Source organism: Stegostoma tigrinum, chromosome 41 (assembly GCF_030684315.1).
Source record: "Stegostoma tigrinum isolate sSteTig4 chromosome 41, sSteTig4.hap1, whole genome shotgun sequence".
In the NCBI taxonomy this organism is placed as follows: domain Eukaryota; kingdom Metazoa; phylum Chordata; class Chondrichthyes; order Orectolobiformes; family Stegostomatidae; genus Stegostoma; species Stegostoma tigrinum.
The window spans coordinates 1070131-1079786 of NC_081394.1; positions in this window are offsets into that span (position 1 = coordinate 1070131).

Consider the following 9656-nt stretch of genomic DNA (forward strand, 5'->3'; position numbering starts at 1 on the left):
CAGGACATTGGTTAGGGCCACTTTTGGAATACTGTGTTCAATCCCGGTCTCCCTGCTACAGGAAGGATGTTGTGAAACTTGAAAGGATTCAGAAAAGATTTACAGGGATGTTGCCAGGGTTGGAGGGTTTGAGCTACAGGGAGGGGCTGGATAGGCTGGGGCTATTTTCCCTGGAGCGTCGGGGGCTGAGGGGTGACCTTATAGAGGTTTATAAAATCATGAGGGGCATGGATAGGGTGAATAGACAAGGTCTTTCCCCCCAGGGTAGGGGAGCCCAAAACTAGAGGGGCATAGGTTTAAGATGAGAGGGGAATGATTTAAAAGGGACCTGAGGGGTAACTTTTTCACACAGAGGGTGGTGCGTGTATGGAATGAGCTGCCAGAGGAAGTGGTGGGGGCTGGTACAGTTACAGCATTTAAAAGGCATCTGGATGGGGACATGGATAGGAAGGGGTTAGAGGGATATGGGCCAAATGCTGGCAAATGGGACCGGATTAATTTAGGATATCTGGGTCAGCACGGATGTGGTGGGCTGAAGAGTCTGTTTCTGTGCTGCACAGCTCTATGGTTCTCAATGGTTGCGGTGATGCCCACATGGCATTTATGACCCACATTCCCCACCCCCCACCCCCCCACCACTTCAAGAGGAAGGGGGTCTTTATCTGTGAATTGCTCGCTCACACTGAAGCAGGGTCCGGTGCTAAAGAAATGCAGTTCCGCTGAGCTATTCACTGCCGACCCTGCAGGCCAAATGAAACAGAAACGGGAGGAGGCCATTCGCTCCCCTCGAGCCTGCAGTCCCAAATCAACGGAATCTTTTCCTCCTGTCTGCTTTCCCTGTGAGCCCAGATGCCCCCGGCTGACCTCAGAGTAGGTTGAGGTGTGAACCCCGTGTTCAGAGGCAGGGACGCTGCGCAGGTCAGACACTCACCTCCTTTTACAGGGAACTCGGCAGGTCAAGTAGTGACCTGAAATAGACAGAAATGGACAGGCGTCAGGGACCCGGGCAGAATGAGAGACAGGGAGAAGGTATTTCAAATTGCCTGGGGTCAGGGGGCGGTGTGCAGTGGGAAGGGACGCGGATGACCAGGATGAAGAGCCATCCAGAGAGACAGCACTGAATAAATTGGGAGGGGAATTCAGGAGAAACATTTTCCCGCCCCAGAGAGTTTTGGGGAAATGTGGAGCTCCCTCCCACAGGGATTTGGAGGGGTGTGGGAATGTGGAGCTCACTCCCACAGGGATTTGGAGGGGTGTGGGAATGTGGGGCTCACTCCCACAGGAATTTGGAGGGGTGTGGGAATGCGGGGCTCACTCCCACAGGGATTTGGAGGGGTGTGGGAATGCGGGGCTCACTCCCACAGGGATTTGGAGGGGTGTGGGAATGCGGGGCTCACTCCCACAAGGATTTGGAGGGGTGTGGGAATGTGGAGCTCACTCCCACAGGGATTTGGAGGGGTGTGGGAATGTGGAGTTCACTCCCACAGGGATTTGGAAGGGTGTGGGAATGTGGAGCTCACTCCCACAGGGATTTGGAGGGGTGTGGGAATGTGGGGCTCACTCCCACTGGGATTTGGAGAGGTGTGGGAATGTGGGGCTCACTCCCACAGGGATTTGGAGGAGGGAGTGGGGGAATGGTGACTGGATAAACGCATGAGCGAGAGGTGCTGGTGCTGGAGGGGTATTTGAGATGTAGAGGGTAGTGGGCTGTTTGCTGGGACAGAGCAGCAATGTCAGTGTGCTGCAGATGGGCTGAATGGCCTTGCAGCACTGAGAATTGATGTGTCCTGTACAACAACAGCATCTCGTGCACATCTGTCCTGTGGGAGCATAGGGAATCGCCTTTGTTTGAATAAATCTCTGCTCAGTCCCTAAACCCCCCTCTCTGGAATGTCATTGAGCTGGGACAGGGTTCCCTGGATCAACCCAAGGGATGAGGGGCTTCAGTGACGTGGAGAGATCGGAGACAATGGGACTGTCGTCCTCGGAGAGGAGAAGGACGTGAGAGAGATTTGATCAAGGGGCTCAGAACCACCAGGGGGTCTGGGCAGAGGAAAGAGGGAGGGGCTGTTCCTATTGGTCGGGGGGGGGGAGGTGGTGCAGGATCAGGAGCCGGGGAGGGGGGGGGTTTGGTGGTGGGGTGCTGAAAGTGATGGAGGAAGACCAAATGGCAGAGGCTGGGTGGAACAGAAGGTGGTAATTTGATCAATGGTCAAAAGGGTTAGCATTTCTGCGATGTGCCGAATAGACTGGAGGCCTGTGACCAGCGATGTGCCACAGGGATCGGTGCTGGGTCCACTGCTTTTCGTCATTTATGTAAACGATCTGGATGTGAACATGGGGGGTTATGCTTAGTCAGTTTGCGGATGACTCCAACATTGAAGGTGTAGTGGGCAGTGAAGAGGTTTACCTCAGAGTACAACAGGATCTTGATCAGATGGGCCGAAGCGTCAAGGAGTGTCAGATGGAGTTTAATTGAGATAAATGTGAGGCGCTGCATTTTGGAAAGGCACATCAGGGCAGGACTTTTACACTTCATGGTAAGGCCCTGGGGAGTGTTACTGAGCAAAGAGACCTGGGGGGGGGAGCAGGTACAGAGTTCCTTGAAAGTGGAGTCGCAGGTAGACAGGGCGGTGAGGAAGGTGTTCGGTACGCTCGCCTTTATTGGTCAGTGCATTGAGTACAGGGAGTTGGGAGGGTCATGTTGGGGCTGTACAGGGCATTGGTTAGGGCCACTTTTGGAATACTGTGTTCAATCCCGGTCTCCCTGCTACAGGAAGGATGTCGTGAAACTTGAAAGGATTCAGAAAAGATTTACAGGGATGTTGCCAGGGTCGGAGGGTTTGGGCTAAAGCGGGGGGGGGGGGGGGGCTGGATAGGCTGGGGCTATTTTCCCTGGAGCGTCAGGGGCTGAGGGGTGACCTTATAGAGGTTTATAAAACCATGAGGGGCATGGATAGGGTGAATAGACAAGGTCTTTCCCCCCAGGGTGGGGGGGCCCAAAACTAGAGGGGCATAGGTTTAGGGTGAGAGGCAAAGATTGAAAAGGGACCTGAGGGGTAACTTTTTCACACAGAGGGTGGTGCATGTATGGAATGAGCTGCCAGAGGAAGTGGTGGGGGCTGGTACAGTTACAGCATTTAAAAGGCACCTGGATGGGGACATGGATAGGAAGGGGTTAGAGGGATATGGGCCAAATGCTGGCAAATGGGACTGGATTAATTTAGGATATCTGGGTCACCCTGGACGAGTTGGGCTGAAGGGTCTGTTTTTGTGCTGTACGGCTCTCTGACTCTGTGACTGCTCCCCCAGAAACATGGCGTCGCGGTGGATGGAATACTCACTCAACACGATGGCAATGCCACATAGGAAGAAGATTCCAGCACAAGTCAAACCATACTGTCGTATTTGCCAGTAATCTGCTCTCGAATGGGGGAAAAAAGAGCGTGGTTACACTGTAATTCTACCTTACCACCATCAGGCCATTGCACATTGACAGCTTACAGTGGCAAAATCTCATGTAAACAAGTCACGCTGTAGTAACACCTAGCCACCAGCAGGGGTGTAATTCCTTGCCAGCTCAGCAAACACAATGGGAAAATCTCATGTAAACAAGTCATGCTGTAATAACACCTAGCCACCAGCAGGGGTGTAATTCCTTGCCAGCTCAGCAAACACAATGGGAAAATCTCATGTAAACATGTCACGCTGTAATAACACCTAGCCACCAGCAGGGGTGTAATTCCTTGCCAGCTCAGCAAACACAAGGGGAAAATCTCATGTAAACATGTCACGCTGTAATAACACCTAGCCACCAATGGTGGGATTAATTTTGTTCAGGTCCACGCTTACAATGGGACATTCCAATGTAAACATGTCACGCTGTAGTGGCACCTTTTCTGGGATTTCTCGTCCAGCAGCATCTCAGCTGGAATCCTTAACACCGGCACCAAAGACTGGACTTGTGATTATTTATCATTGTTACAACAGGCCGAGGCTCCTCAGACAACACCTTCCAAAACCCATAACCGGTTCCAACTAACTGGTCAAGGGCAGTGTGTGCATGGGGACACCAGGCCTCTGCAAGTTCCCCTCTGTTGCAGAGAAGGGGAGGTTAAATGGAAGAAAAGCCCTGATATTCACTGTATAAGTGCTGTCAGTTCTGATATAATGCAATAGTTTTGCTCTCGTGTTGATAAAAAATCATACGATAGCCTCACTATTTAGACGCGTGGGCCAGGGAATTGCGTTATCAGCAATACAGCTAACAAAAGTTTGTGTTCTACAAAAACATCTATATTCCTCAATCGTGATAAAGCCAACTTGCGTTGAAGAGTCACAGGACCAACAGTTACACAAGTAGTAATTTATTCATTTAGACCTAACTGTGAACAAATTAATAGAACTACTAACAAAACAAACAATTCCTCCCTAACTCCTAACTATTCCCTAACTGAACAAAATTCCACTGGTTTGCTACTCCATTATACACAAGTCCCACTCATATAACACACAAAAAAATTAAAACTTCAGTCTCTCAAAGTCTGCACAGAATGCGTCTTCTGGAATGCTCTGCCTTCACCACGGTCTCTAAAGTCATAAAGGGCCTTCTTCCAGCCATCCTGCTGTCAGGGACGTTTTCTCTGTGAGGAATGTTTGTTAGAAATACCGTCGGACTTTTTAATGGCTAAGATGGTGCTTTCTCAGGGTGCGTCATGATTTCTTGTGAGAGCTATATGCTTATTTCTCCCATGGCGGTTCGCTCTCACACTGACTTTCAAAACCCCTCTCCTTATACGCCTTCTATGACATATCGATTTTCTGACAGTGGTTCGAGGATGTGAAAACCAACACATTTAAATTCAGAGATAATGGGAACTGCAGATGCTGGAGAATCCAAGATAATAAAATGTGAGGCTGGATGAACACAGCAGGCCCAGCAGCATCTCAGGAGCACAAAAGCTGACGTTTCGGGCCTAGACCCTTCATCAGAGAGAGGTCTGATGAAGGGTCTAGGCCCAAAACGTCAGCTTTTGAGCTCCTGAGATGCTGCTGGGCCTGCTGTGTTCATCCAGCCTCACATTTTATTACATTTAAATTCAATTGGCTTTCGATCTCGAAGTGCTTGGCTTAAATTAATTGGCTGATTCCAGCTCATTGTCAAAACATCAAAACAAGTCGAAAGTTAATGCTCACACAGACAATTGAAACATGATTCAGTTCTAGAGCTGGTTTCCCATCTTCGGCTACACGCAGACACTTTTTCCAGCACACACCTCTAAGCTTAGGAACGCACGTTATCTCTGAAAGGAGCCACACACTCTAGACAGCTTGGTAACACATTCAACCAGCTCCCCATCCTGACTTGGGAGATATATCCCCGTTCCTTCAGTGTCGCTGGGTCAGAATCCTGGAATTCCCTCCCGAAGGGGCCAACCCTACAGCACGTGGGCTGCAGCGGCTCAAGATGGCAGCTCGCCCCCACGTTCTCAAGGGGGGGCAACTAGGGACGGGGAAAAATGCTGGGCCAGCTTAGAGGCACCCAGGAGTGAATACCAAATGAGAAACTAGGGTGAGACGGTAGAGTCCAGGTCTGCCCAGTCTCTGTGAGAGCAAAGGGATCAGCAGAACGGAATTTCTATAAAATACTCACGAACCCAGACTCACTGTAAAAGAATTTCGACTGATCGGGGATCACCACTAGAACAGGAGATGGAGAAGAGGTTAGAGACAGCACAATGAGAGTTCAACTTCACAACAGGACCGTACACCGCAGTGAGAGTCAGTGTGTGTGAGAGTATGTGTGAGTGAGTGCGAGTGCGAGTGTGAGTGTGTATGTGTCTGTGTGTGTGTCTGTGTGTGAGTGTGTGTGTCTGTGTGTGTGTGAGTGAGTGTGTGTCTGTGTGTGTGTGTGCGCGCGCATGTGTGTGTGTGTGTGTGTCTGTGTGTGTGTGCGTATGTGTGTGCGTGCGCGTGTGTGTGTCTCTGTGTGTGTGTGTGCGGGCGCGCGCGTGCGGGCGCGCGCGTGCGCGCGTGTGCATGAGTGTGTGAGCAAGTGTGAGTGTGTATACGTGTGTATGTCTGTGTGTGAGTGTATGTCTGTGTGAGTGCGAGTGTGAGTGTGAGTGTGTGTTGTGTCTGTGTGTGTGTGAGTGTCTGTGTGTGTGCGCGTGTGTGTGTGCATGAGTGTATGAGCAAGTGTGAGTGTGTATACGTATGTATGTCTGTGTGTGAGTGAGTGTGAGTGAGTGTGTGAGTGTGTGTGTGTGAGTGCATGAGTGTGGGTGTGTGTGATTGTGAGTGCGAGTGAGTGTGTGTGTGAGTGAGTGTGAGTCTGTGCGAGTGTGAGTGTGTGCGAGTGTGAGTGAGTGTGAGTGTGAGTGTGGGGCGGGTGTGAGTGTGAGTGTGAGTGTGTGCGAGTGTGAGTGTGTGCGAGTGTGAGTGTGAGTGTGAGTGTGTGTGAGTGTGAGTGTGAGTGTGTGCGAGTGTGAGTGTGAGTGTGTGTGTGAGTGAGTGTGAGTGTGGGGCGGGTGCAGGGTGTGAGAAACCTGTTATTGCTCCTTACCTTGAGTTGCATTTCCCACGTCCATCGGGGCATGAAGCAGAGACACTCTCCTGGTCAGGGGCAACGCTGCGGAGGCGATGGGTGTGAACGAGAAACCGAGTGACACGAGGAAAACACAAGGGCAGGATGTGTCAATCACACTCACTCCGTCAACAACACATTCATGAGTGTTGCTGTGGTTGGAGGGTACATGCTTGTACAAAGCACGCAGACCCTCCGACCGTGCCCGCTCCCTCAGCACTGACCCTCCGACCGTGCCCGCTCCCTCAGCACTGACCCTCCGACAGTGCCCGCTCCGTCAGTACTGACCCTCCGACCGTGCCCGCTCCCTCAGCACTGACCCTCCGACAGTGCAGCGCTCCCTCAGCACTGACCCTCAGACAGTGCCCGCTCCGTCAGCACTGACCCTCCGACAGTGCCCACTCCCTTAGCACTGACCCTCCGACAGTGCCCGCTCCCTCAGCACTGACCCTCCGACAGTGCCCACTCCCTCAGCACTGACCGTCCGACCGTGCCCGCTCCCTCAGCCCTGACCCTCGGACAGTGCCCACTCGGTCAGCACTGACCCTCCGACAGTGCCCACTCCCTCAGCACTGACCGTCTGACAGTGCCCACTCCCTCAGCACTGACCCTCCGACAGTGCCCGCTCCCTCAGCACTGACCTTCTGACAGTCCCCACTCCCTCAGCACTGACCCTCCGACAGTGCTCACTCCCTCAGCACTGACCATCCGACAGTGTCCTCTCCCTCGTTGCGGAGCTGTGTTGCCCCCTAGGCAGTGAATGAGGTGGTGAAGGATCGCCTCTAGTGACCGCTGTTTGACCTTCCTGTTGCCAGTGGCTCATTGCGTGAGCTTCTGGGCTAGTGTGAGGGTGCGAGTCGGGGGAGAGCGAGGGTTCGCAGCCGCGAGTGGGTAGGGTGGGGCTGCGAGGGAGAGGGAGATGGAGAGACATTGGCCATTATTGGAGAAACTGTGTGGCTTCAAGGCCGGGACCCGACCATCTCCCCTCACTGCAGGCATGTTGGGCCATTCAAGATGGCTCCCGTCCATCCTACTCTCCCTCAGCTGCAGTGAATCCCAATAAAAGGCCGATAGAGTGGGGTAGGGAGTGCGAGGTCACCCTGAGGAATGGTGAAGGAGACCTTCCCCGCCCTCTCCTGTTGCCCCTGACTGAAAGGTTGGCCATGAGGCCATGATACACAACCAGGCCTCAATGGCGTTGGGGTGTGTGGGGGTAGGAATGGAGGGCAGGGAGGGGCATTGATGGTTCAGGGCCCCGAGGGCAAGAGTAGGGCCCCCACTCACCTGTGAGGGCTCCGAAAAGCAGAGAGGCGAAGGGTGCGCTCAGCGAGGGTCCGTTTCTGGGCCCGTTGCCGGGGTGGGGTAGTTCACCAATTGTGAAGTCGATGGCTTCTCTCCCCACCCCCCTGCCGCCATTGTGTCACAGGGTCTGGGGGTTGTCGGGGAGGGGCGGTGGGGTTGGGTGTCCTGCAGTGTCCCAGGCCCAGAACAAAACCAATTTCCTCAAAGGAGAACTCCTCAGCACTCGCACCTCCACAGGCCTCGCATCCCAAGGGATGAAGGCAGGCATCATGTGCACAGCAAGATCCCATTGACACATTTGGCAGGTGGGGACAGGTTGTGAGATGGATTTTGGACATCTGCAGCCCCTCCCAAGATACTGGGGAAAACTGACCCTCCGACAGTGCCCACTCCCTCAGCACTGACCCTCCGACTGTGCCCACTCCCTCAGCACTGACCCTCCGACAGTGCCCGCTCCCTCAGCACTGACCCTCTGACAGTGCCCGCTCCCTCAGCACTGACCCTTCGACAGTGCCCGCTCCCTCAGCACTGACTCTCCGACAGTGCCCGCTCCCTCAGCACTGACCCTTCGACAGTGCCCGCTCCCTCAGCACTGACCCTTCGACAGTGCCCGCTCCCTCAGCACTGACCCTTCGACAGTGCCCGCTCCCTCAGCACTGACCCTCCGTCAGTGCCCGCTCCGACAGTGCCCGCTCCCTCAGCACTGACCCTCTGACAGTGCCCGCTCCCTCAGCACTGACCCTTCGACAGTGCCCGCTCCCTCAGCACTGACCCTTCGACAGTGCCCGCTCCCTCAGCACTGACCCTCCGACAGTGACCGCTCCCTCAGCACTGACCCTCTGACAGTGCCCGCTCCCTCAGCACTGACCCTTCGACAGTGCCCGCTCCCTCAGCACTGACCCTTCGACAGTGCCCGCTCCCTCAGCACTGACTCTCCGACAGTGCCCGCTCCCTCAGCACTGACCCTCCGTCAGTGCCCGCTCCGACAGTGCCCGCTCCCTCAGCACTGACCCTCTGACAGTGCCCGCTCCCTCAGCACTGACCCTTCGACAGTGCCCGCTCCCTCAGCACTGACTCTCCGACAGTGCCCGCTCCCTCAGCACTGACCCTCCGTCAGTGCCCGCTCCGACAGTGCCCGCTCCCTCAGCACTGACCCTCTGACAGTGCCCGCTCCCTCAGCACTGACCCTTCGACAGTGCCCGCTCCCTCAGCACTGACTCTCCGACAGTGCCCGCTCCCTCAGCACTGACCCTCCGACAGTGCCCGCTCCGACAGTGCCCGCTCCCTCAGCACTGACCCTCTGACAGTGCCCGCTCCCTCAGCACTGACCCTTCGACAGTGCCCGCTCCCTCAGCACTGACTCTCCGACAGTGCCCGCTCCCTCAGCACTGACCCTTCGACAGTGCCCGCTCCCTCAGCACTGACCCTTCGACAGTGCCCGCTCCCTCAGCACTGACCCTCTGACAGTGCCCGCTCCCTCAGCACTGACTCTCCGACAGTGCCCGCTCTTTTTGTCTCAGAGTCCTCGTGATGAACTGGGGTCCCAGGATTCTGACTCAGTCCGGAATTGAGGCGAAAAGGGCTTGGAAAGTGTAAGTCAGGAATGCCGCATCCGCAGTGGAGCCGTAGAATGGGGCCGCGGGCTGCAACGGCTTACCCCTTCTGCGGTTTGTGACCATTTGGCCCCAGGATTGTACTATCCCACTCAGCGGCTTTGATGTGGTCCATTTGGCGCCCACTCGACCCCTCGATCTTCGATCGAAATGTC